This window comes from Brienomyrus brachyistius, chromosome 18 (assembly GCF_023856365.1).
Source record: "Brienomyrus brachyistius isolate T26 chromosome 18, BBRACH_0.4, whole genome shotgun sequence".
In the NCBI taxonomy this organism is placed as follows: domain Eukaryota; kingdom Metazoa; phylum Chordata; class Actinopteri; order Osteoglossiformes; family Mormyridae; genus Brienomyrus; species Brienomyrus brachyistius.
In genome coordinates, this window is record NC_064550.1 from 6,291,114 (window position 1) to 6,309,152 (window position 18,039).

Genomic DNA, 18,039 nt, shown 5'->3' on the forward strand with positions numbered 1-18,039 from the left:
GGTGATGGGCTTCTATGTGCCAAGAAGACAGCGCCCAGCGTGGGGCTCGAACCCACGACCCTGAGATTAAGAGTCTCATGCTCTACCGACTGAGCTAGCCAGGCCAACACACAGATGTCAGGGCTTCTGGACCGGCAACTTTCTGAACCGGTTCTTCTCTGCGAAGTGCCTTCTGACTCCGAACCCCATAAAGCAGAGCTGTGCTCATGTACTCGCTGTCTCCGTGGCGCAATCGGTTAGCGCGCTCGGCTGTTAACCGAGAGGTTGGTGGTTCAAACCCACCCGGGGACGTGCTCTCTTTTTCCTCTCTGACTTGAAGCAGTCTCCCTTTATGGTGCGTTGCATTATTTCTCTATTATCCTAGCATGCAATATCAGAGTTTTACCAGACTTGTTAGTCTCTTTGCTTTCTTTATAGTTTGCCTCTCAAAAAAAGAATATCGCTGTGAATCAACTAAAACAATTTTGCACTAAAATACTTTGTCTTTCTTCTTTCTTTGTCTCTGGGAAAAAACACTCTTGCGCCAAAACTGCTAAAACAACAACAAATTTGCGTGTGGTATACATGGCACAAAAAACGCAGCGCCATGCACTTCTACAGCATTGCAGACGGAATGCTTTCCGGGCGTGTCGTAGCTGGGGTGTAGCACGTCGAGGGGAGATTTCATAGCGCCGGATGGGTCCCCAGTAGCACCTTTTGGTGCACCGTGCTGGGGGGGAAGACTCTGGCACTCTTTCACGTTGCCAGCACTCACATCAAGCAAAGGGGACCAGCAAGGAACGCCATACTGGCAGCAAGAAGCACAGCCTGAACGGCACTCAGGAGAACCAGCGCAGGGGGCACCAGGATTTGAACCTAGGACCTCTTGATCTGCAGTCAAATGCTCTACCACTGAGCTATACCCCCGCAGGCAGAGCAAAGGAGATGAGGTGGAAACACAAGCCACTTTGACACACTCTGTGGCTACTCTTTATGCAGCATTAAGCTGTAACCCAGTCATGAAAAAAAAAGCGACTTCTCCTTTAAGACACAGGGCAGTGCTGTACGGCACATAGGCGAAATGTGCCCTGAAGACGGAAGGCTTTGCCAGGTCTGACCTGAAGGGGCACCTGTGAGTATTTCTGTATGACAGGGCGCAAAGCACTGTCATGGGGGATCCCTGGTGGTCTAGTGGTCAGGATTTGGCGCTTTCACCGCCACGGCCCGGGTTCGATTCCCGGTCAGGGAAGTCCGGGGGTCTTTCTGGGCTTCTTGTTTTTTTTTTTTTTTTTTTGTCTCTCCCTGCACTTCCCATTGTGACCCTTACGGCCAGCTTCTGACTTCCGGGACCTGAACGAGGCCCTCACAGCATTCCCAGTGCAGTCGCGCCCTCAGCTACCTTCTCACCCTTCTGTTTTTCACTCCTGGCCAATATAATGAGCAGCAGGGCATTTTCAAGTGAGCTGCACGACAGCACGGACATCCACTTGCATGGGAGAACACAGCGCATTCACCACGCAGGCCACGGGTCCTATCTGGCCTCTCACAAGAAGGCAGAGTGAGTCACGATCAAGTTTTATTGACGGCGTGACTCTTCATGTTCACGTCTCGGAGGGCGATGGGCTTCTAAGCGCCAAGAAGACAGCGCCCAGCGTGGGGCTCGAACCCACGACCCTGAGATTAAGAGTCTCATGCTCTACCGACTGAGCTAGCCGGGCCAACACACAGATGTCGGGGCTTCTGGACCGGCAACTTTCTGAACCGGTTCTTCTCTGCGAAGTGCCTTCTGACTCCGAACCCCATAAAGCACAGCTGTGCTCATGTACTCGCTGTCTCCGTGGCGCAATCGGTTAGCGCGCTCGGCTGTTAACCGAGAGGTTGGTGGTTCAAACCCACCCGGGGACGTGCTCTCTTTTTCCTCTCTGACTTGAAGCGGATGATCTCTCCATCAGTCTCCCTTTATGGTGCGTTGCATTATTTCTCTATTATCCTAGCATGCAATATCAGAGTTTTACCAGACTTGTTAGTCTCTTTGCTTTCTTTATAGTTTGCCTCTCAAAAAAAGAATATCGCTGTGAATCAACTAAAACAATTTTGCACTAAAATACTTTGTCTTTCTTCTTTCTTTGTCTCTGGGAAAAAACACTCTTGCGCCAAAACTGCTAAAACAACAACAAATTTGCGTGTGGTATACATGGCACAAAAAATGCAGCGCCATGCACTTCTACAGCATCGCAGACGGAATGCTTTCCGGGCGTGTCGTAGCTGGGGTGTAGCACGTCGAGGGGAGATTTCATAGCGCCGGATGGGTCCCCAGTAGCACCTTTTGGTGCACCGTGCTGGGGGGGAAGACTCTGGCACTCTTTCACGTTGCCAGCACTCACATCAAGCAAAGGGGACCAGCAAGGAACGCCATACTGGCAGCAAGAAGCACAGCCTGAATGGCACTCAGGAGAACCAGCGCAGGGGGCACCAGGATTTGAACCTAGGACCTCTTGATCTGCAGTCAAATGCTCTACCACTGAGCTATACCCCCGCAGGCAGAGCAAAGGAGATGAGGTGGAAACACAAGCCACTTTGACACACTCTGTGGCTACTCTTTATGCAGCATTAAGCTGTAACCCAGTCATGAAAAAAAAAGCGACTTCTCCTTTAAGACACAGGGCAGTGCTGTACGGCACATAGGCGAAATGTGCCCTGAAGACGGAAGGCTTTGCCAGGTCTGACCTGAAGGGGCACCTGTGAGTATTTCTGTATGACAGGGCGCAAAGCACTGTCATGGGGGATCCCTGGTGGTCTAGTGGTCAGGATTTGGCGCTCTCACCGCCACGGCCCGGGTTCGATTCCCGGTCAGGGAAGTCCGGGGGTCTTTCTGGGCTTCTTGTTTTTTTTTTTTTTTTTTTGTCTCTCCCTGCACTTCCCATTGTGACCCTTACGGCCAGCTTCTGACTTCCGGGACCTGAACGAGGCCCTCACAGCATTCCCAGTGCAGTCGCGCCCTCAGCTACCTTCTCACCCTTCTGTTTTTCACTCCTGGCCAATATAATGAGCAGCAGGGCATTTTCAAGTGAGCTGCACGACAGCACGGGCATCCACTTGCATGGGAGAACACAGCGCATTCACCACGCAGGCCACGGGTCCTATCTGGCCTCTCACAAGAAGGCAGAGTGAGTCACGATCAAGTTTTATTGACGGCGTGACTCTTCATGTTCACGTCTCGGAGGGCGATGGGCTTCTAAGCGCCAAGAAGACAGCGCCCAGCGTGGGGCTCGAACCCACGACCCTGAGATTAAGAGTCTCATGCTCTACCGACTGAGCTAGCCGGGCCAACACACAGATGTCGGGGCTTCTGGACCGGCAACTTTCTGAACCGGTTCTTCTCTGCGAAGTGCCTTCTGACTCCGAACCCCATAAAGCACAGCTGTGCTCATGTACTCGCTGTCTCCGTGGCGCAATCGGTTAGCGCGCTCGGCTGTTAACCGAGAGGTTGGTGGTTCAAACCCACCCGGGGACGTGCTCTCTTTTTCCTCTCTGACTTGAAGCGGATGATCTCTCCATCAGTCTCCCTTTATGGTGCGTTGCATTATTTCTCTATTATCCTAGCATGCAATATCAGAGTTTTACCAGACTTGTTAGTCTCTTTGCTTTCTTTATAGTTTGCCTCTCAAAAAAAGAATATCGCTGTGAATCAACTAAAACAATTTTGCACTAAAATACTTTGTCTTTCTTCTTTCTTTGTCTCTGGGAAAAAACACTCTTGCGCCAAAACTGCTAAAACAACAACAAATTTGCGTGTGGTATACATGGCACAAAAAATGCAGCGCCATGCACTTCTACAGCATCGCAGACGGAATGCTTTCCGGGCGTGTAGCACGTCGAGGGGAGATTTCATAGCGCCGGATGGGTCCCCAGTAGCACCTTTTGGTGCACCGTGCTGGGGGGGAAGACTCTGGCACTCTTTCACGTTGCCAGCACTCACATCAAGCAAAGGGGACCAGCAAGGAACGCCATACTGGCAGCAAGAAGCACAGCCTGAATGGCACTCAGGAGAACCAGCGCAGGGGGCACCAGGATTTGAACCTAGGACCTCTTGATCTGCAGTCAAATGCTCTACCACTGAGCTATACCCCCGCAGGCAGAGCAAAGGAGATGAGGTGGAAACACAAGCCACTTTGACACACTCTGTGGCTACTCTTTATGCAGCATTAAGCTGTAACCCAGTCATGAAAAAAAAAGCGACTTCTCCTTTAAGACACAGGGCAGTGCTGTACGGCACATAGGCGAAATGTGCCCTGAAGACGGAAGGCTTTGCCAGGTCTGACCTGAAGGGGCACCTGTGAGTATTTCTGTATGACAGGGCGCAAAGCACTGTCATGGGGGATCCCTGGTGGTCTAGTGGTCAGGATTTGGCGCTCTCACCGCCACGGCCCGGGTTCGATTCCCGGTCAGGGAATTCTGGGGGTCTTTCTGGGCTTCTTTTTTTTTTTTTTTTTTTTTTGTCTCTCCCTGCACTTCCCATTGTGACCCTTACGGCCAGCTTCTGACTTCCGGGACCTGAACGAGGCCCTCACAGCATTCCCAGTGCAGTCGCGCCCTCAGCTACCTTCTCACCCTTCTGTTTTTCACTCCTGGCCAATATAATGAGCAGCAGGGCATTTTCAAGTGATCTGCACGACAGCACGGACATCCACTTGCATGGGAGAACACAGCGCATTCACCACGCAGGCCACGGGTCCTATCTGGCCTCTCACAAGAAGGCAGAGTGAGTCACGATCAAGTTTTATTGACGGCGTGACTCTTCATGTTCACGTCTCGGAGGGTGATGGGCTTCTATGCGCCAAGAAGACAGCGCCCAGCGTGGGGCTCGAACCCACGACCCTGAGATTAAGAGTCTCATGCTCTACCGACTGAGCTAGCCAGGCCAACACACAGATGTCAGGGCTTCTGGACCGGCAACTTTCTGAACCGGTTCTTCTCTGCGAAGTGCCTTCTGACTCCGAACCCCATAAAGCAGAGCTGTGCTCATGTACTCGCTGTCTCCGTGGCGCAATCGGTTAGCGCGCTCGGCTGTTAACCGAGAGGTTGGTGGTTCAAACCCACCCGGGGACGTGCTCTCTTTTTCCTCTCTGACTTGAAGCGGATGATCTCTCCATCAGTCTCCCTTTATGGTGCGTTGCATTATTTCTCTATTATCCTAGCATGCAATATCAGAGTTTTACCAGACTTGTTAGTCTCTTTGCTTTCTTTATAGTTTGCCTCTCAAAAAAAGAATATCGCTGTGAATCAACTAAAACAATTTTGCACTAAAATACTTTGTCTTTCTTCTTTCTTTGTCTCTGGGAAAAAACACTCTTGCGCCAAAACTGCTAAAACAACAACAAATTTGCGTGTGGTATACATGGCACAAAAAATGCAGCGCCATGCACTTCTACAGCATCGCAGACGGAATGCTTTCCGGGCGTGTCGTAGCTGGGGTGTAGCACGTCGAGGGGAGATTTCATAGCGCCGGATGGGTCTCCAGTAGCACCTTTTGGTGCACCGTGCTGGGGGGGAAGACTCTGGCACTCTTTCACGTTGCCAGCACTCACATCAAGCAAAGGGGACCAGCAAGGAACGCCATACTGGCAGCAAGAAGCACAGCCTGAATGGCACTCAGGAGAACCAGCGCAGGGGGCACCAGGATTTGAACCTAGGACCTCTTGATCTGCAGTCAAATGCTCTACCACTGAGCTATACCCCCGCAGGCAGAGCAAAGGAGATGAGGTGGAAACACAAGCCACTTTGACACACTCTGTGGCTACTCTTTATGCAGCATTAAGCTGTAACCCAGTCATGAAAAAAAAAGCGACTTCTCCTTTAAGACACAGGGCAGTGCTGTACGGCACATAGGCGAAATGTGCCCTGAAGACGGAAGGCTTTGCCAGGTCTGACCTGAAGGGGCACCTGTGAGTATTTCTGTATGACAGGGCGCAAAGCAGTGTCATGGGGGATCCCTGGTGGTCTAGTGGTCAGGATTTGGCGCTCTCACCGCCACGGCCCGGGTTCGATTCCCGGTCAGGGAAGTCCGGGGGTCTTTCTGGGCTTCTTTTTTTTTTTTTTTTTTGTCTCTCCCTGCACTTCCCATTGTGACCCTTACGGCCAGCTTCTGACTTCCGGGACCTGAACGAGGCCCTCACAGCATTCCCAGTGCAGTCGCGCCCTCAGCTACCTTCTCACCCTTCTGTTTTTCACTCCTGGCCAATATAATGAGCAGCAGGGCATTTTCAAGTGAGCTGCACGACAGCACGGACATCCACTTGCATGGGAGAACACAGCGCATTCACCACGCAGGCCACGGGTCCTATCCGGCCTCTCACAAGAAGGCAGAGTGAGTCACGATCAAGTTTTATTGACGGCGTGACTCTTCATGTTCACGTCTCGGAGGGTGATGGGCTTCTATGCGCCAAGAAGACAGCGCCCAGCGTGGGGCTCGAACCCACGACCCTGAGATTAAGAGTCTCATGCTCTACCGACTGAGCTAGCCAGGCCAACACACAGATGTCAGGGCTTCTGGACCGGCAACTTTCTGAACCGGTTCTTCTCTGCGAAGTGCCTTCTGACTCCGAACCCCATAAAGCAGAGCTGTGCTCATGTACTCGCTGTCTCCGTGGCGCAATCGGTTAGCGCGCTCGGCTGTTAACCGAGAGGTTGGTGGTTCAAACCCACCCGGGGACGTGCTCTCTTTTTCCTCTCTGACTTGAAGCGGATGATCTCTCCATCAGTCTCCCTTTATGGTGCGTTGCATTATTTCTCTATTATCCTAGCATGCAATATCAGAGTTTTACCAGACTTGTTAGTCTCTTTGCTTTCTTTATAGTTTGCCTCTCAAAAAAAGAATATCGCTGTGAATCAACTAAAACAATTTTGCACTAAAATACTTTGTATTTCTTCTTTCTTTGTCTCTGGGAAAAAACACTCTTGCGCCAAAACTGCTAAAACAACAACAAATTTGCGTGTGGTATACATGGCACAAAAAATGCAGCGCCATGCACTTCTACAGCATCGCAGACGGAATGCTTTCCGGGCGTGTCGTAGCTGGGGTGTAGCACGTCGAGGGGAGATTTCATAGCGCCGGATGGGTCCCCAGTAGCACCTTTTGGTGCACCGTGCTGGGGGGGAAGACTCTGGCACTCTTTCACGTTGCCAGCACTCACATCAAGCAAAGGGGACCAGCAAGGAACGCCATACTGGCAGCAAGAAGCACAGCCTGAATGGCACTCAGGAGAACCAGCGCAGGGGGCACCAGGATTTGAACCTAGGACCTCTTGATCTGCAGTCAAATGCTCTACCACTGAGCTATACACCCGCAGGCAGAGCAAAGGAGATGAGGTGGAAACACAAGCCACTTTGACACACTCTGTGGCTACTCTTTATGCAGCATTAAGCTGTAACCCAGTCATGAAAAAAAAAGCGACTTCTCCTTTAAGACACAGGGCAGTGCTGTACGGCACATAGGCGAAATGTGCCCTGAAGACGGAAGGCTTTGCCAGGTCTGACCTGAAGGGGCACCTGTGAGTATTTCTGTATGACAGGGCGCAAAGCACTGTCATGGGGGATCCCTGGTGGTCTAGTGGTCAGGATTTGGCGCTCTCACCGCCACGGCCCGGGTTCGATTCCCGGTCAGGGAAGTCCGGGGGTCTTTCTGGGCTTCTTTTTTTTTTTTTTTTTTGTCTCTCCCTGCACTTCCCATTGTGACCCTTACGGCCAGCTTCTGACTTCCAGGACCTGAACGAGGCCCTCACAGCATTCCCAGTGCAGTCGCGCCCTCAGCTACCTTCTCACCCTTCTGTTTTTCACTCCTGGCCAATATAATGAGCAGCAGGGCATTTTCAAGTGAGCTGCACGACAGCACGGACATCCACTTGCATGGGAGAACACAGCGCATTCACCACGCAGGCCACGGGTCCTATCTGGCCTCACACAAGAAGGCAGAGTGAGTCACGATCAAGTTTTATTGACGGCGTGACTCTTCATGTTCACGTCTCGGAGGGTGATGGGCTTCTATGCGCCAAGAAGACAGCGCCCAGCGTGGGGCTCGAATTCACAACCCTGAGATTAAGAGTCTCATGCTCTACCGACTGAGCTAGCCGGGCCAACACACAGATGGCAGGACTTCTGGACCGGCAACTTTCTGAACCGGTTCTTCTCTGCGAAGTGCCTTCTGACTCCGAACCCCATAAAGCAGAGCTGTGCTCATGTACTCGCTGTCTCCGTGGCGCAATCGGTTAGCGCGCTCGGCTGTTAACCGAGAGGTTGGTGGTTCAAACCCACCCGGGGACGTGCTCTCTTTTTCCTCTCTGACTTGAAGCGGATGATCTCTCCATCAGTCTCCCTTTATGGTGCGTTGCATTATTTCTCTATTATCCTAGCATGCAATATCAGAGTTTTACCAGACTTGTTAGTCTCTTTGCTTTCTTTATAGTTTGTCTCTCGAAAAAAGAATATCGCTGTGAATCAACTAAAACAATTTTGCACTAAAATACTTTGTCTTTCTTCTTTCTTTGTCTCTGGGAAAAAACACTCTTGCGCCAAAACTGCTAAAACAACAACAAATTTGCGTGTGGTATACATGGCACAAAAAATGCAGCGCCATGCACTTCTACAGCATCGCAGACGGAATGCTTTCCGGGCGTGTCGTAGCTGGGGTGTAGCACGTCGAGGGGAGATTTCATAGCGCCGGATGGGTCCCCAGTAGCACCTTTTGGTGCACCGTGCTGGGGGGGAAGACTCTGGCACTCTTTCACGTTGCCAGCACTCACATCAAGCAAAGGGGACCAGCAAGGAACGCCATACTGGCAGCAAGAAGCACAGCCTGAACGGCACTCAGGAGAACCAGCGCAGCGGGCACCAGGATTTGAACCTAGGACCTCTTGATCTGCAGTCAAATGCTCTACCACTGAGCTATACCCCCCGCAGGCAGAGCAAAGGAGATGAGGTGGAAACACAAGCCACTTTGACACACTCTGTGGCTACTCTTTATGCAGCATTAAGCTGTAACCCAGTCATGAAAAAAAAAGCGACTTCTCCTTTAAGACACAGGGCAGTGCTGTACGGCACATAGGCGAAATGTGCCCTGAAGACGGAAGGCTTTGCCAGGTCTGACCTGAAGGGGCACCTGTGAGTATTTCTGTATGACAGGGCGCAAAGTACTGTCATGGGGGATCCCTGGTGGTCTAGTGGTCAGGATTTGGCGCTCTCACCGCCACGGCCCGGGTTCGATTCCCGGTCAGGGAAGTCCAGGGGTCTTTCTGGGCTTCTTTTTTTTTTTTTTTGTCTCTCCCTGCACTTCCCATTGTGACCCTTACGGCCAGCTTCTGACTTCCGGGACCTGAACGAGGCCCTCACAGCATTCCCAGTGCAGTCGCGCCCTCAGCTACCTTCTCACCCTTCTGTTTTTCACTCCTGGCCAATATAATGAGCAGCAGGGCATTTTCAAGTGAGCTGCACGACAGCCAGCACGGACATCCACTTGCATGGGAGAACACAGCGCATTCACCACGCAGGCCACGGGTCCTATCTGGCCTCTCACAAGAAGGCAGAGTGAGTCACGATCAAATTTTATTGACGGCGTGACTCTTCATGTTCACGTCTCGGAGGGCGATGGGCTTCTAAGCGCCAAGAAGACAGCACCCAGCGTGGGGCTCGAACCCACGACCCTGAGATTAAGAGTCTCATGCTCTACCGACTGAGCTAGCCGGGCCAACACACAGATGTCGGGGCTTCTGGACCGGCAACTTTCTGAACCGGTTCTTCTCTGCGAAGTGCCTTCTGACTCCGAACCCCATAAAGCACAGCTGTGCTCATGTACTCGCTGTCTCCGTGGCGCAATCGGTTAGCGCGCTCGGCTGTTAACCGAGAGGTTGGTGGTTCAAACCCACCCTGGGACGTGCTCTCTTTTTCCTCTCTGACTTGAAGCGGATGATCTCTCCATCAGTCTCCCTTTATGGTGCGTTGCACTATTTCTCTATTATCCTAGCATGCAATATCAGAGTTTTACCAGACTTGTTAGTCTCTTTGCTTTCTTTATAGTTTGCCTCTCAAAAAAAGAATATCGCTGTGAATCAACTAAAACAATTTTGCACTAAAATACTTTGTCTTTCTTCTTTCTTTGTCTCTGGGAAAAAACACTCTTGCGCCAAAACTGCTAAAACAACAACAAATTCGCGTGTGGTATACATGGCACAAAAAATGCAGCGCCATGCACTTCCACAGCATCGCAGACGGAATGCTTTCCGGGCGTGTCGTAGCTGGGGTGTAGCACGTCGAGGGGAGATTTCATAGCGCCGGATGGGTCCCCAGTAGCACCTTTTGGTGCACCGTGCTGGGGGGGAAGACTCTGGCACTCTTTCACGTTGCCAGCACTCACATCAAGCAAAGGGGACCAGCAAGGAACGCCATACTGGCAGCAAGAAGCACAGCCTGAACGGCACTCAGGAGAACCAGCGCAGGGGGCACCAGGATTTGAACCTACGACCTCTTGATCTGCAGTCAAATGCTCTACCACTGAGCTATACCCCCCGCAGGCAGAGCAAAGGAGATGAGGTGGAAACACAAGCCACTTTGACACACTCTGTGGCTACTCTTTATGCAGCATTAAGCTGTAACCCAGTCATGAAAAAAAAAGCGACTTCTCCTTTAAGACACAGGGCAGTGCTGTACGGCACATAGGCGAAATGTGCCCTGAAGACGGAAGGCTTTGCCAGGTCTGACCTGAAGGGGCACCTGTGAGTATTTCTGTATGACAGGGCGCAAAGCACTGTCATGGGGGATCCCTGGTGGTCTAGTGGTCAGGATTTGGCGCTCTCACCGCCACGGCCCGGGTTCGATTCCCGGTCAGGGAAGTCCGGGGGTCTTTCTGGGCTTCTTTTTTTTTTTTTTTGTCTCTCCCTGCACTTCCCATTGTGACCCTTACGGCCAGCTTCTGACTTCCGGGACCTGAACGAGGCCCTCACAGCATTCCCAGTGCAGTCGCGCCCTCAGCTACCTTCTCACCCTTCTGTTTTTCACTCCTGGCCAATATAATGAGCAGCAGGGCATTTTCAAGTGAGCTGCACGACAGCACGGACATCCACTTGCATGGGAGAACACAGCGCATTCATCACGCAGGCCACGGGTCCTATCTGGCCTCTCACAAGAAGGCAGAGTGAGTCACGATCAAGTTTTATTGACGGCGTGACTCTTCATGTTCACGTCTCGGAGGGTGATGGGCTTCTAAGCGCCAAGAAGACAGCACCCAGCATTGGGCTCGAACCCACGACCCTGAGATTAAGAGTCTCATGCTCTACCGACTGAGCTAGCCGGGCCAACACACAGATGTCAGGGCTTCTGGACCGGCAACTTTCTGAACCGGTTCTTCTCTGCGAAGTGCCTTCTGACTCCGAACCCCATAAAGCACAGCTGTGCTCATGTACTCACTGTCTCCGTGGCGCAATCGGTTAGCGCGCTCGGCTGTTAACCGAGAGGTTGGTGGTTCAAACCCACCCTGGGACGTGCTCTCTTTTTACTCTCTGACTTGAAGCGGATGATCTCTCCATCAGTCTCCCTTTATGGTGCGTTGCACTATTTCTCTATTATCCTAGCATGCAATATCAGAGTTTTACCAGACTTGTTAGTCTCTTTGCTTTCTTTATAGTTTGCCTCTCAAAAAAAGAATATCGCTGTGAATCAACTAAAACAATTTTGCACTAAAATACTTTGTCTTTCTTCTTTCTTTGTCTCTGGGAAAAAACACTCTTGCGCCAAAACTGCTAAAACAACAACAAATTTGCGTGTGGTATACATGGCACAAAAAACGCAGCGCCATGCACTTCTACAGCATCGCAGACGGAATGCTTTCCGGGCGTGTCGTAGCTGGGGTGTAGCACGTCGAGGGGAGATTTCATAGCGCCGGATGGGTCCCCAGTAGCACCTTTTGGTGCACCGTGCTGGGGGGGAAGACTCTGGCACTCTTTCACGTTGCCAGCACTCACATCAAGCAAAGGGGACCAGCAAGGAACGCCATACTGGCAGCAAGAAGCACAGCCTGAATGGCACTCAGGAGAACCAGCGCAGCGGGCACCAGGATTTGAACCTAGGACCTCTTGATCTGCAGTCAAATGCTCTACCACTGAGCTATACCCCCGCAGGCAGAGCAAAGGAGATGAGGTGGAAACACAAGCCACTTTGACACACTCTGTGGCTACTCTTTATGCAGCATTAAGCTGTAACCCAGTCATGAAAAAAAAAGCGACTTCTCCTTTAAGACACAGGGCAGTGCTGTACGGCACATAGGCGAAATGTGCCCTGAAGACGGAAGGCTTTGCCAGGTCTGACCTGAAGGGGCACCTGTGAGTATTTCTGTATGACAGGGCGCAAAGCACTGTCATGGGGGATCCCTGGTGGTCTAGTGGTCAGGATTTGGCGCTCCCACGGCCCGGGTTCGATTCCCGGTCAGGGAAGTCCGGGGGTCTTTCTGGGCTTCTTTTTTTTTTTTTTTTTTTTTTTGTCTCTCCCTGCACTTCCCATTGTGACCCTTACGGCCAGCTTCTGACTTCCGGGACCTGAACGAGGCCCTCACAGCATTCCCAGTGCAGTCGCGCCCTCAGCTACCTTCTCACCCTTCTGTTTTTCACTCCTGGCCAATATAATGAGCAACAGGGCATTTTCAAGTGAGCTGCACGACAGCCAGCACGGACATCCACTTGCATGGGAGAACACAGCGCATTCACCACGCAGGCCACGGGTCCTATCTGGCCTCTCACAAGAAGGCAGAGTGAGTCACGATCAAGTTTTATTGACGGCGTGACTCTTCATGTTCACGTCTCGGAGGGCGATGGGCTTCTAAGCGCCAAGAAGACAGCGCCCAGCGTGGGGCTCGAACCCACGACCCTGAGATTAAGAGTCTCATGCTCTACCGACTGAGCTAGCCGGGCCAACACACAGATGTCGGGGCTTCTGGACCGGCAACTTTCTGAACCGTTTCTTCTCTGCGAAGTGCCTTCTGACTCCGAACCCCATAAAGCACAGCTGTGCTCATGTACTCGCTGTCTCCGTGGCGCAATCGGTTAGCGCGCTCGGCTGTTAACCGAGAGGTTGGTGGTTCAAACCCACCCGGGGACGTGCTCTCTTTTTCCTCTCTGACTTGAAGCGGATGATCTCTCCATCAGTCTCCCTTTATGGTGCGTTGCACTATTTCTCTATTATCCTAGCATGCAATATCAGAGTTTTACCAGACTTGTTAGTCTCTTTGCTTTCTTTATAGTTTGCCTCTCGAAAAAAGAATATCGCTGTGAATCAATTAAAACAATTTTGCACTAAAATACTTTGTCTTTCTTCTTTCTTTGTCTCTGGGAAAAAACACTCTTGCGCCAAAACTGCTAAAACAACAACAAATTTGCGTGTGGTATACATGGCACAAAAAACGCAGCGCCATGCACTTCTACAGCATCGCAGACGGAATGCTTTCCGGGCGTGTCGTAGCTGGGGTGTAGCACGTCGAGGGGAGATTTCATAGCGCCGGATGGGTCCCCAGTAGCACCTTTTGGTGCACCGTGCTGGGGGGGAAGACTCTGGCACTCTTTCACATTGCCAGCACTCACATCAAGCAAAGGGGACCAGCAAGGAACGCCATACTGGCAGCAAGAAGCACAGCCTGAATGGCACTCAGGAGAACCAGCGCAGGGGGCACCAGGATTTGAACCTAGGACCTCTTGATCTGCAGTCAAATGCTCTACCACTGAGCTATACCCCCCGCAGGCAGAGCAAAGGAGATGAGGTGGAAACACAAGCCACTTTGACACACTCTGTGGCTACTCTTTATGCAGCATTAAGCTGTAACCCAGTCATGAAAAAAAAAGCGACTTCTCCTTTAAGACACAGGGCAGTGCTGTACGGCACATAGGCGAAATGTGCCCTGAAGATGGAAGGCTTTGCCAGGTCTGACCTGAAGGGGCACCTGTGAGTATTTCTGTATGACAGGGCGCAAAGCACTGCCATGGGGGATCCCTGGTGGTCTAGTGGTCAGGATTTGGCGCTCTCACCGCCACGGCCCGGGTTCGATTCCCAGTCAGGGAAGTCCGGGGGTCTTTCTGGGCTTCTTTTTTTTTTTTTTTTTTTTTGTCTCTCCCTGCACTTCCCATTGTGACCCTTACGGCCAGCTTCTGACTTCCGGGACCTGAACGAGGCCCTCACAGCATTCCCAGTGCAGTCGCGCCCTCAGCTACCTTCTCACCCTTCTGTTTTTCACTCCTGGCCAATATAATGAGCAGCAGGGCATTTTCAAGTGAGCTGCACGACAACTAGCACGGACATCCACTTGCATGGGAGAACACAGCGCATTCACCACGCAGGCCACGGGTCCTATCTGGCCTCTCACAAGAAGGCAGAGTGAGTCACGATCAAGTTTTATTGACGGCGTGACTCTTCATGTTCACGTCTCGGAGGGCGATGGGCTTCTAAGCGCCAAGAAGACAGCGCCCAGCGTGGGGCTCAAACCCACGACCCTGAGATTAAGAGTCTCATGCTCTACCGACTGAGCTAGCCGGGCCAACACACAGATGTCAGGGCTTCTGGACCGGCAACTTTCTGAACCGGTTCTTCTCTGCGAAGTGCCTTCTGACTCCGAACCCCATAAAGCACAGCTGTGCTCATGTACTCGCTGTCTCCGTGGCGCAATCGGTTAGCGCGCTCGGCTGTTAACCGAGAGGTTGGTGGTTCAAACCCACCCGGGGACGTGCTCTCTTTTTCCTCTCTGACTTGAAGCGGATGATCTCTCCATCAGTCTCCCTTTATGGTGCGTTGCATTATTTCTCTATTATCCTAGCATGCAATATCAGAGTTTTACCAGACTTGTTAGTCTCTTTGCTTTCTTTATAGTTTGCCTCTCGAAAAAAGAATATCGCTGTGAATCAACTAAAACAATTTTGCACTAAAATACTTTGTCTTTCTTCTTTCTTTGTCTCTGGGAAAAAACACTCTTGCGCCAAAACTGCTAAAACAACAACAAATTTGCGTGTGGTATACATGGCACAAAAAACGCAGCGCCATGCACTTCTACAGTATCGCAGACGGAATGCTTTCCGCGCGTGTCGTAGCTGGGGTGTAGCACGTCGAGGGGAGATTTCATAGCGCCGGATGGGTCCCCAGTAGCACCTTTTGGTGCACCGTGCTGGGGGGAAGACTCTGGCACTCTTTCACGTTGCCAGCACTCACATCAAGCAAAGGGGACCAGCAAGGAACGCCATACTGGCAGCAAGAAGCACAGCCTGAACGGCACTCAGGAGAACCAGCGCAGGGGGCACCAGGATTTGAACCTAGGACCTCTTGATCTGCAGTCAAATGCTCTACCACTGAGCTATACCCCCGCAGGCAGAGCAAAGGAGATGAGGTGGAAACACAAGCCACTTTGACACACTCTGTGGCTACTCTTTATGCAGCATTAAGCTGTAACCCAGTCATGAAAAAAAAAGCGACTTCTCCTTTAAGACACAGGGCAGTGCTGTACGGCACATAGGCGAAATGTGCCCTGAAGACGGAAGGCTTTGCCAGGTCTGACCTGAAGGGGCACCTGTGAGTATTTCTGTATGACAGGGCGCAAAGCACTGTCATGGGGGATCCCTGGTGGTCTAGTGGTCAGGATTTGGCGCTCTCACCGCCACGGCCCGGGTTCGATTCCCGGTCAGGGAAGTCCGGGGGTCTTTCTGGGCTTCTTTTTTTTTTTTTTTTTTTTTTTTTGATCTCTCCCTGCACTTCCCATTGTGACCCTTACGGCCAGCTTCTGACTTCCGGGACCTGAACGAGGCCCTCACAGCATTCCCAGTGCAGTCGCGCCCTCAGCTACCTTCTCACCCTTCTGTTTTTCACTCCTGGCCAATATAATGAGCAGCAGGGCATTTTCAAGTGAGCTGCACGACAGCACAGACATCCACTTGCATGGGAGAACACAGCGCATTCACCACGCAGGCCACGGGTCCTATCTGGCCTCTCACAAGAAGGCAGAGTGAGTCACGATCAAGTTTTATTGACGGCGTGACTCTTCATGTTCACGTCTCGGAGGGCGATGGGCTTCTAAGCGCCAAGAAGACAGCGCCCAGCGTGGGGCTCGAACCCACGACCCTGAGATTAAGAGTCTCATGCTCTACCGACTGAGCTAGCCGGGCCAACACACAGATGTCGGGGCTTCTGGACCGGCAACTTTCTGAACCGGTTCTTCTCTGCGAAGTGCCTTCTGACTCCGAACCCCATAAAGCACAGCTGTGCTCATGTACTCGCTGTCTCCGTGGCGCAATCGGTTAGCGCGCTCGGCTGTTAACCGAGAGGTTGGTGGTTCAAACCCACCCGGGGACGTGCTCTCTTTTTCCTCTCTGACTTGAAGCGGATGATCTCTCCATCAGTCTCCCTTTATGGTGCGTTGCACTATTTCTCTATTATCCTAGCATGCAATATCAGAGTTTTACCAGACTTGTTAGTCTCTTTGCTTTCTTTATAGTTTGCCTCTCAAAAAAAGAATATCGCTGTGAATCAACTAAAACAATTTTGCACTAAAATACTTTGTCTTTCTTCTTTCTTTGTCTCTGGGAAAAAACACTCTTGCGCCAAAACTGCTAAAACAACAACAAATTTGCGTGTGGTATACATGGCACAAAAAACGCAGCGCCATGCACTTCTACAGCATCGCAGACGGAATGCTTTCCGGGCGTGTCGTAGCTGGGGTGTAGCACGTCGAGGGGAGATTTCATAGCGCCGGATGGGTCCCCAGTAGCACCTTTTGGTGCACCGTGCTGGGGGGGAAGACTCTGGCACTCTTTCACGTTGCCAGCACTCACATCAAGCAAAGGGGACCAGCAAGGAACGCCATACTGGCAGCAAGAAGCACAGCCTGAACGGCACTCAGGAGAACCAGCGCAGGGGGCACCAGGATTTGAACCTAGGACCTCTTGATCTGCAGTCAAATGCTCTACCACTGAGCTATACCCCCGCAGGCAGAGCAAAGGAGATGAGGTGGAAACACAAGCCACTTTGACACACTCTGTGGCTACTCTTTATGCAGCATTAAGCTGTAACCCAGTCATGAAAAAAAAAGCGACTTCTCCTTTAAGACACAGGGCAGTGCTGTACGGCACATAGGCGAAATGTGCCCTGAAGACGGAAGGCTTTGCCAGGTCTGACCTGAAGGGGCACCTGTGAGTATTTCTGTATGACAGGGCGCAAAGCACTGTCATGGGGGATCCCTGGTGGTCTAGTGGTCAGGATTTGGTGCTCTCACCGCCACGGCCCGGGTTCGATTCCCGGTCAGGGAAGTCCGGGGGTCTTTCTGGGCTTCTTTTTTTTTTTTTTTTTTTTTTTTTGATCTCTCCCTGCACTTCCCATTGTGACCCTTACGGCCAGCTTCTGACTTCCGGGACCTGAACGAGGCCCTCACAGCATTCCCAGTGCAGTCGCGCCCTCAGCTACCTTCTCACCCTTCTGTTTTTCACTCCTGGCCAATATAATGAGCAGCAGGGCATTTTCAAGTGAGCTGCACGACAGCACGGACATCCACTTGCATGGGAGAACACAGCGCATTCACCACGCAGGCCACGGGTCCTATCTGGCCTCTCACAAGAAGGCAGAGTGAGTCACGATCAAGTTTTATTGACGGCGTGACTCTTCATGTTCACGTCTCGTAGGGCGATGGGCTTCTAAGCGCCAAGAAGACAGCGCCCAGCGTGGGGCTCGAACCCACGACCCTGAGATTAAGAGTCTCATGCTCTACCGACTGAGCTAGCCGGGCCAACACACAGATGTCGGGGCTTCTGGACCGGCAACTTTCTGAACCGGTTCTTCTCTGCGAAGTGCCTTCTGACTCCGAACCCCATAAAGCACAGCTGTGCTCATGTACTCGCTGTCTCCGTGGCGCAATCGGTTAGCGCGCTCGGCTGTTAACCGAGAGGTTGGTGGTTCAAACCCACCCGGGGACGTGCTCTCTTTTTCCTCTCTGACTTGAAGCGGATGATCTCTCCATCAGTCTCCCTTTATGGTGCGTTGCACTATTTCTCTATTATC

At 51.8% G+C, this 18,039-nt stretch overlaps 42 non-coding genes across 42 annotated transcripts; 21 read left to right on the forward strand and 21 right to left on the reverse strand.

Moving 5' to 3' along the window:
• Positions 1 to 31: 31 nt before the first annotated feature.
• On the reverse strand, positions 32 to 104 carry trnak-cuu (transfer RNA lysine (anticodon CUU)). Its single transcript has one exon. It is a non-coding gene; the product is annotated as a tRNA-Lys (tRNA).
• Positions 105 to 217: 113 nt separating this feature from the next.
• trnan-guu (transfer RNA asparagine (anticodon GUU)) lies at positions 218 to 291 on the forward strand. Its single transcript has one exon. It is a non-coding gene; the product is annotated as a tRNA-Asn (tRNA).
• Positions 292 to 834: 543 nt separating this feature from the next.
• trnac-gca (transfer RNA cysteine (anticodon GCA)) lies at positions 835 to 906 on the reverse strand. The gene has a single exon. It is a non-coding gene; the product is annotated as a tRNA-Cys (tRNA).
• A 250-nt stretch (positions 907 to 1,156) lies between these two features.
• Positions 1,157 to 1,228, forward strand: trnae-uuc (transfer RNA glutamic acid (anticodon UUC)). The gene has a single exon. It is a non-coding gene; the product is annotated as a tRNA-Glu (tRNA).
• Positions 1,229 to 1,624: 396 nt separating this feature from the next.
• Positions 1,625 to 1,697, reverse strand: trnak-cuu (transfer RNA lysine (anticodon CUU)). The gene has a single exon. It is a non-coding gene; the product is annotated as a tRNA-Lys (tRNA).
• Positions 1,698 to 1,810: 113 nt separating this feature from the next.
• On the forward strand, positions 1,811 to 1,884 carry trnan-guu (transfer RNA asparagine (anticodon GUU)). Its single transcript has one exon. It is a non-coding gene; the product is annotated as a tRNA-Asn (tRNA).
• A 559-nt stretch (positions 1,885 to 2,443) lies between these two features.
• On the reverse strand, positions 2,444 to 2,515 carry trnac-gca (transfer RNA cysteine (anticodon GCA)). Its single transcript has one exon. It is a non-coding gene; the product is annotated as a tRNA-Cys (tRNA).
• A 250-nt stretch (positions 2,516 to 2,765) lies between these two features.
• On the forward strand, positions 2,766 to 2,837 carry trnae-cuc (transfer RNA glutamic acid (anticodon CUC)). The gene has a single exon. It is a non-coding gene; the product is annotated as a tRNA-Glu (tRNA).
• A 396-nt stretch (positions 2,838 to 3,233) lies between these two features.
• Positions 3,234 to 3,306, reverse strand: trnak-cuu (transfer RNA lysine (anticodon CUU)). The gene has a single exon. It is a non-coding gene; the product is annotated as a tRNA-Lys (tRNA).
• A 113-nt stretch (positions 3,307 to 3,419) lies between these two features.
• trnan-guu (transfer RNA asparagine (anticodon GUU)) lies at positions 3,420 to 3,493 on the forward strand. The gene has a single exon. It is a non-coding gene; the product is annotated as a tRNA-Asn (tRNA).
• A 545-nt stretch (positions 3,494 to 4,038) lies between these two features.
• On the reverse strand, positions 4,039 to 4,110 carry trnac-gca (transfer RNA cysteine (anticodon GCA)). Its single transcript has one exon. It is a non-coding gene; the product is annotated as a tRNA-Cys (tRNA).
• A 250-nt stretch (positions 4,111 to 4,360) lies between these two features.
• Positions 4,361 to 4,432, forward strand: trnae-cuc (transfer RNA glutamic acid (anticodon CUC)). The gene has a single exon. It is a non-coding gene; the product is annotated as a tRNA-Glu (tRNA).
• A 396-nt stretch (positions 4,433 to 4,828) lies between these two features.
• Positions 4,829 to 4,901, reverse strand: trnak-cuu (transfer RNA lysine (anticodon CUU)). Its single transcript has one exon. It is a non-coding gene; the product is annotated as a tRNA-Lys (tRNA).
• A 113-nt stretch (positions 4,902 to 5,014) lies between these two features.
• On the forward strand, positions 5,015 to 5,088 carry trnan-guu (transfer RNA asparagine (anticodon GUU)). Its single transcript has one exon. It is a non-coding gene; the product is annotated as a tRNA-Asn (tRNA).
• A 559-nt stretch (positions 5,089 to 5,647) lies between these two features.
• trnac-gca (transfer RNA cysteine (anticodon GCA)) lies at positions 5,648 to 5,719 on the reverse strand. Its single transcript has one exon. It is a non-coding gene; the product is annotated as a tRNA-Cys (tRNA).
• A 250-nt stretch (positions 5,720 to 5,969) lies between these two features.
• trnae-cuc (transfer RNA glutamic acid (anticodon CUC)) lies at positions 5,970 to 6,041 on the forward strand. The gene has a single exon. It is a non-coding gene; the product is annotated as a tRNA-Glu (tRNA).
• Positions 6,042 to 6,433: 392 nt separating this feature from the next.
• Positions 6,434 to 6,506, reverse strand: trnak-cuu (transfer RNA lysine (anticodon CUU)). Its single transcript has one exon. It is a non-coding gene; the product is annotated as a tRNA-Lys (tRNA).
• A 113-nt stretch (positions 6,507 to 6,619) lies between these two features.
• trnan-guu (transfer RNA asparagine (anticodon GUU)) lies at positions 6,620 to 6,693 on the forward strand. The gene has a single exon. It is a non-coding gene; the product is annotated as a tRNA-Asn (tRNA).
• Positions 6,694 to 7,252: 559 nt separating this feature from the next.
• trnac-gca (transfer RNA cysteine (anticodon GCA)) lies at positions 7,253 to 7,324 on the reverse strand. The gene has a single exon. It is a non-coding gene; the product is annotated as a tRNA-Cys (tRNA).
• A 250-nt stretch (positions 7,325 to 7,574) lies between these two features.
• On the forward strand, positions 7,575 to 7,646 carry trnae-cuc (transfer RNA glutamic acid (anticodon CUC)). The gene has a single exon. It is a non-coding gene; the product is annotated as a tRNA-Glu (tRNA).
• A 578-nt stretch (positions 7,647 to 8,224) lies between these two features.
• trnan-guu (transfer RNA asparagine (anticodon GUU)) lies at positions 8,225 to 8,298 on the forward strand. The gene has a single exon. It is a non-coding gene; the product is annotated as a tRNA-Asn (tRNA).
• Positions 8,299 to 8,857: 559 nt separating this feature from the next.
• On the reverse strand, positions 8,858 to 8,929 carry trnac-gca (transfer RNA cysteine (anticodon GCA)). The gene has a single exon. It is a non-coding gene; the product is annotated as a tRNA-Cys (tRNA).
• A 251-nt stretch (positions 8,930 to 9,180) lies between these two features.
• On the forward strand, positions 9,181 to 9,252 carry trnae-cuc (transfer RNA glutamic acid (anticodon CUC)). The gene has a single exon. It is a non-coding gene; the product is annotated as a tRNA-Glu (tRNA).
• Positions 9,253 to 9,645: 393 nt separating this feature from the next.
• trnak-cuu (transfer RNA lysine (anticodon CUU)) lies at positions 9,646 to 9,718 on the reverse strand. Its single transcript has one exon. It is a non-coding gene; the product is annotated as a tRNA-Lys (tRNA).
• A 113-nt stretch (positions 9,719 to 9,831) lies between these two features.
• trnan-guu (transfer RNA asparagine (anticodon GUU)) lies at positions 9,832 to 9,905 on the forward strand. The gene has a single exon. It is a non-coding gene; the product is annotated as a tRNA-Asn (tRNA).
• Positions 9,906 to 10,464: 559 nt separating this feature from the next.
• Positions 10,465 to 10,536, reverse strand: trnac-gca (transfer RNA cysteine (anticodon GCA)). Its single transcript has one exon. It is a non-coding gene; the product is annotated as a tRNA-Cys (tRNA).
• Positions 10,537 to 10,787: 251 nt separating this feature from the next.
• On the forward strand, positions 10,788 to 10,859 carry trnae-cuc (transfer RNA glutamic acid (anticodon CUC)). Its single transcript has one exon. It is a non-coding gene; the product is annotated as a tRNA-Glu (tRNA).
• A 575-nt stretch (positions 10,860 to 11,434) lies between these two features.
• On the forward strand, positions 11,435 to 11,508 carry trnan-guu (transfer RNA asparagine (anticodon GUU)). The gene has a single exon. It is a non-coding gene; the product is annotated as a tRNA-Asn (tRNA).
• Positions 11,509 to 12,067: 559 nt separating this feature from the next.
• Positions 12,068 to 12,141, reverse strand: trnac-gca (transfer RNA cysteine (anticodon GCA)). The gene has a single exon. It is a non-coding gene; the product is annotated as a tRNA-Cys (tRNA).
• Positions 12,142 to 12,856: 715 nt separating this feature from the next.
• Positions 12,857 to 12,929, reverse strand: trnak-cuu (transfer RNA lysine (anticodon CUU)). Its single transcript has one exon. It is a non-coding gene; the product is annotated as a tRNA-Lys (tRNA).
• Positions 12,930 to 13,042: 113 nt separating this feature from the next.
• trnan-guu (transfer RNA asparagine (anticodon GUU)) lies at positions 13,043 to 13,116 on the forward strand. The gene has a single exon. It is a non-coding gene; the product is annotated as a tRNA-Asn (tRNA).
• Positions 13,117 to 13,675: 559 nt separating this feature from the next.
• On the reverse strand, positions 13,676 to 13,747 carry trnac-gca (transfer RNA cysteine (anticodon GCA)). Its single transcript has one exon. It is a non-coding gene; the product is annotated as a tRNA-Cys (tRNA).
• Positions 13,748 to 14,469: 722 nt separating this feature from the next.
• Positions 14,470 to 14,542, reverse strand: trnak-cuu (transfer RNA lysine (anticodon CUU)). Its single transcript has one exon. It is a non-coding gene; the product is annotated as a tRNA-Lys (tRNA).
• Positions 14,543 to 14,655: 113 nt separating this feature from the next.
• trnan-guu (transfer RNA asparagine (anticodon GUU)) lies at positions 14,656 to 14,729 on the forward strand. The gene has a single exon. It is a non-coding gene; the product is annotated as a tRNA-Asn (tRNA).
• Positions 14,730 to 15,287: 558 nt separating this feature from the next.
• trnac-gca (transfer RNA cysteine (anticodon GCA)) lies at positions 15,288 to 15,359 on the reverse strand. Its single transcript has one exon. It is a non-coding gene; the product is annotated as a tRNA-Cys (tRNA).
• Positions 15,360 to 15,609: 250 nt separating this feature from the next.
• Positions 15,610 to 15,681, forward strand: trnae-cuc (transfer RNA glutamic acid (anticodon CUC)). The gene has a single exon. It is a non-coding gene; the product is annotated as a tRNA-Glu (tRNA).
• Positions 15,682 to 16,081: 400 nt separating this feature from the next.
• On the reverse strand, positions 16,082 to 16,154 carry trnak-cuu (transfer RNA lysine (anticodon CUU)). Its single transcript has one exon. It is a non-coding gene; the product is annotated as a tRNA-Lys (tRNA).
• A 113-nt stretch (positions 16,155 to 16,267) lies between these two features.
• Positions 16,268 to 16,341, forward strand: trnan-guu (transfer RNA asparagine (anticodon GUU)). The gene has a single exon. It is a non-coding gene; the product is annotated as a tRNA-Asn (tRNA).
• A 559-nt stretch (positions 16,342 to 16,900) lies between these two features.
• trnac-gca (transfer RNA cysteine (anticodon GCA)) lies at positions 16,901 to 16,972 on the reverse strand. The gene has a single exon. It is a non-coding gene; the product is annotated as a tRNA-Cys (tRNA).
• A 250-nt stretch (positions 16,973 to 17,222) lies between these two features.
• On the forward strand, positions 17,223 to 17,294 carry trnae-cuc (transfer RNA glutamic acid (anticodon CUC)). The gene has a single exon. It is a non-coding gene; the product is annotated as a tRNA-Glu (tRNA).
• Positions 17,295 to 17,694: 400 nt separating this feature from the next.
• On the reverse strand, positions 17,695 to 17,767 carry trnak-cuu (transfer RNA lysine (anticodon CUU)). The gene has a single exon. It is a non-coding gene; the product is annotated as a tRNA-Lys (tRNA).
• A 113-nt stretch (positions 17,768 to 17,880) lies between these two features.
• On the forward strand, positions 17,881 to 17,954 carry trnan-guu (transfer RNA asparagine (anticodon GUU)). Its single transcript has one exon. It is a non-coding gene; the product is annotated as a tRNA-Asn (tRNA).
• Positions 17,955 to 18,039: the final 85 nt, after the last annotated feature.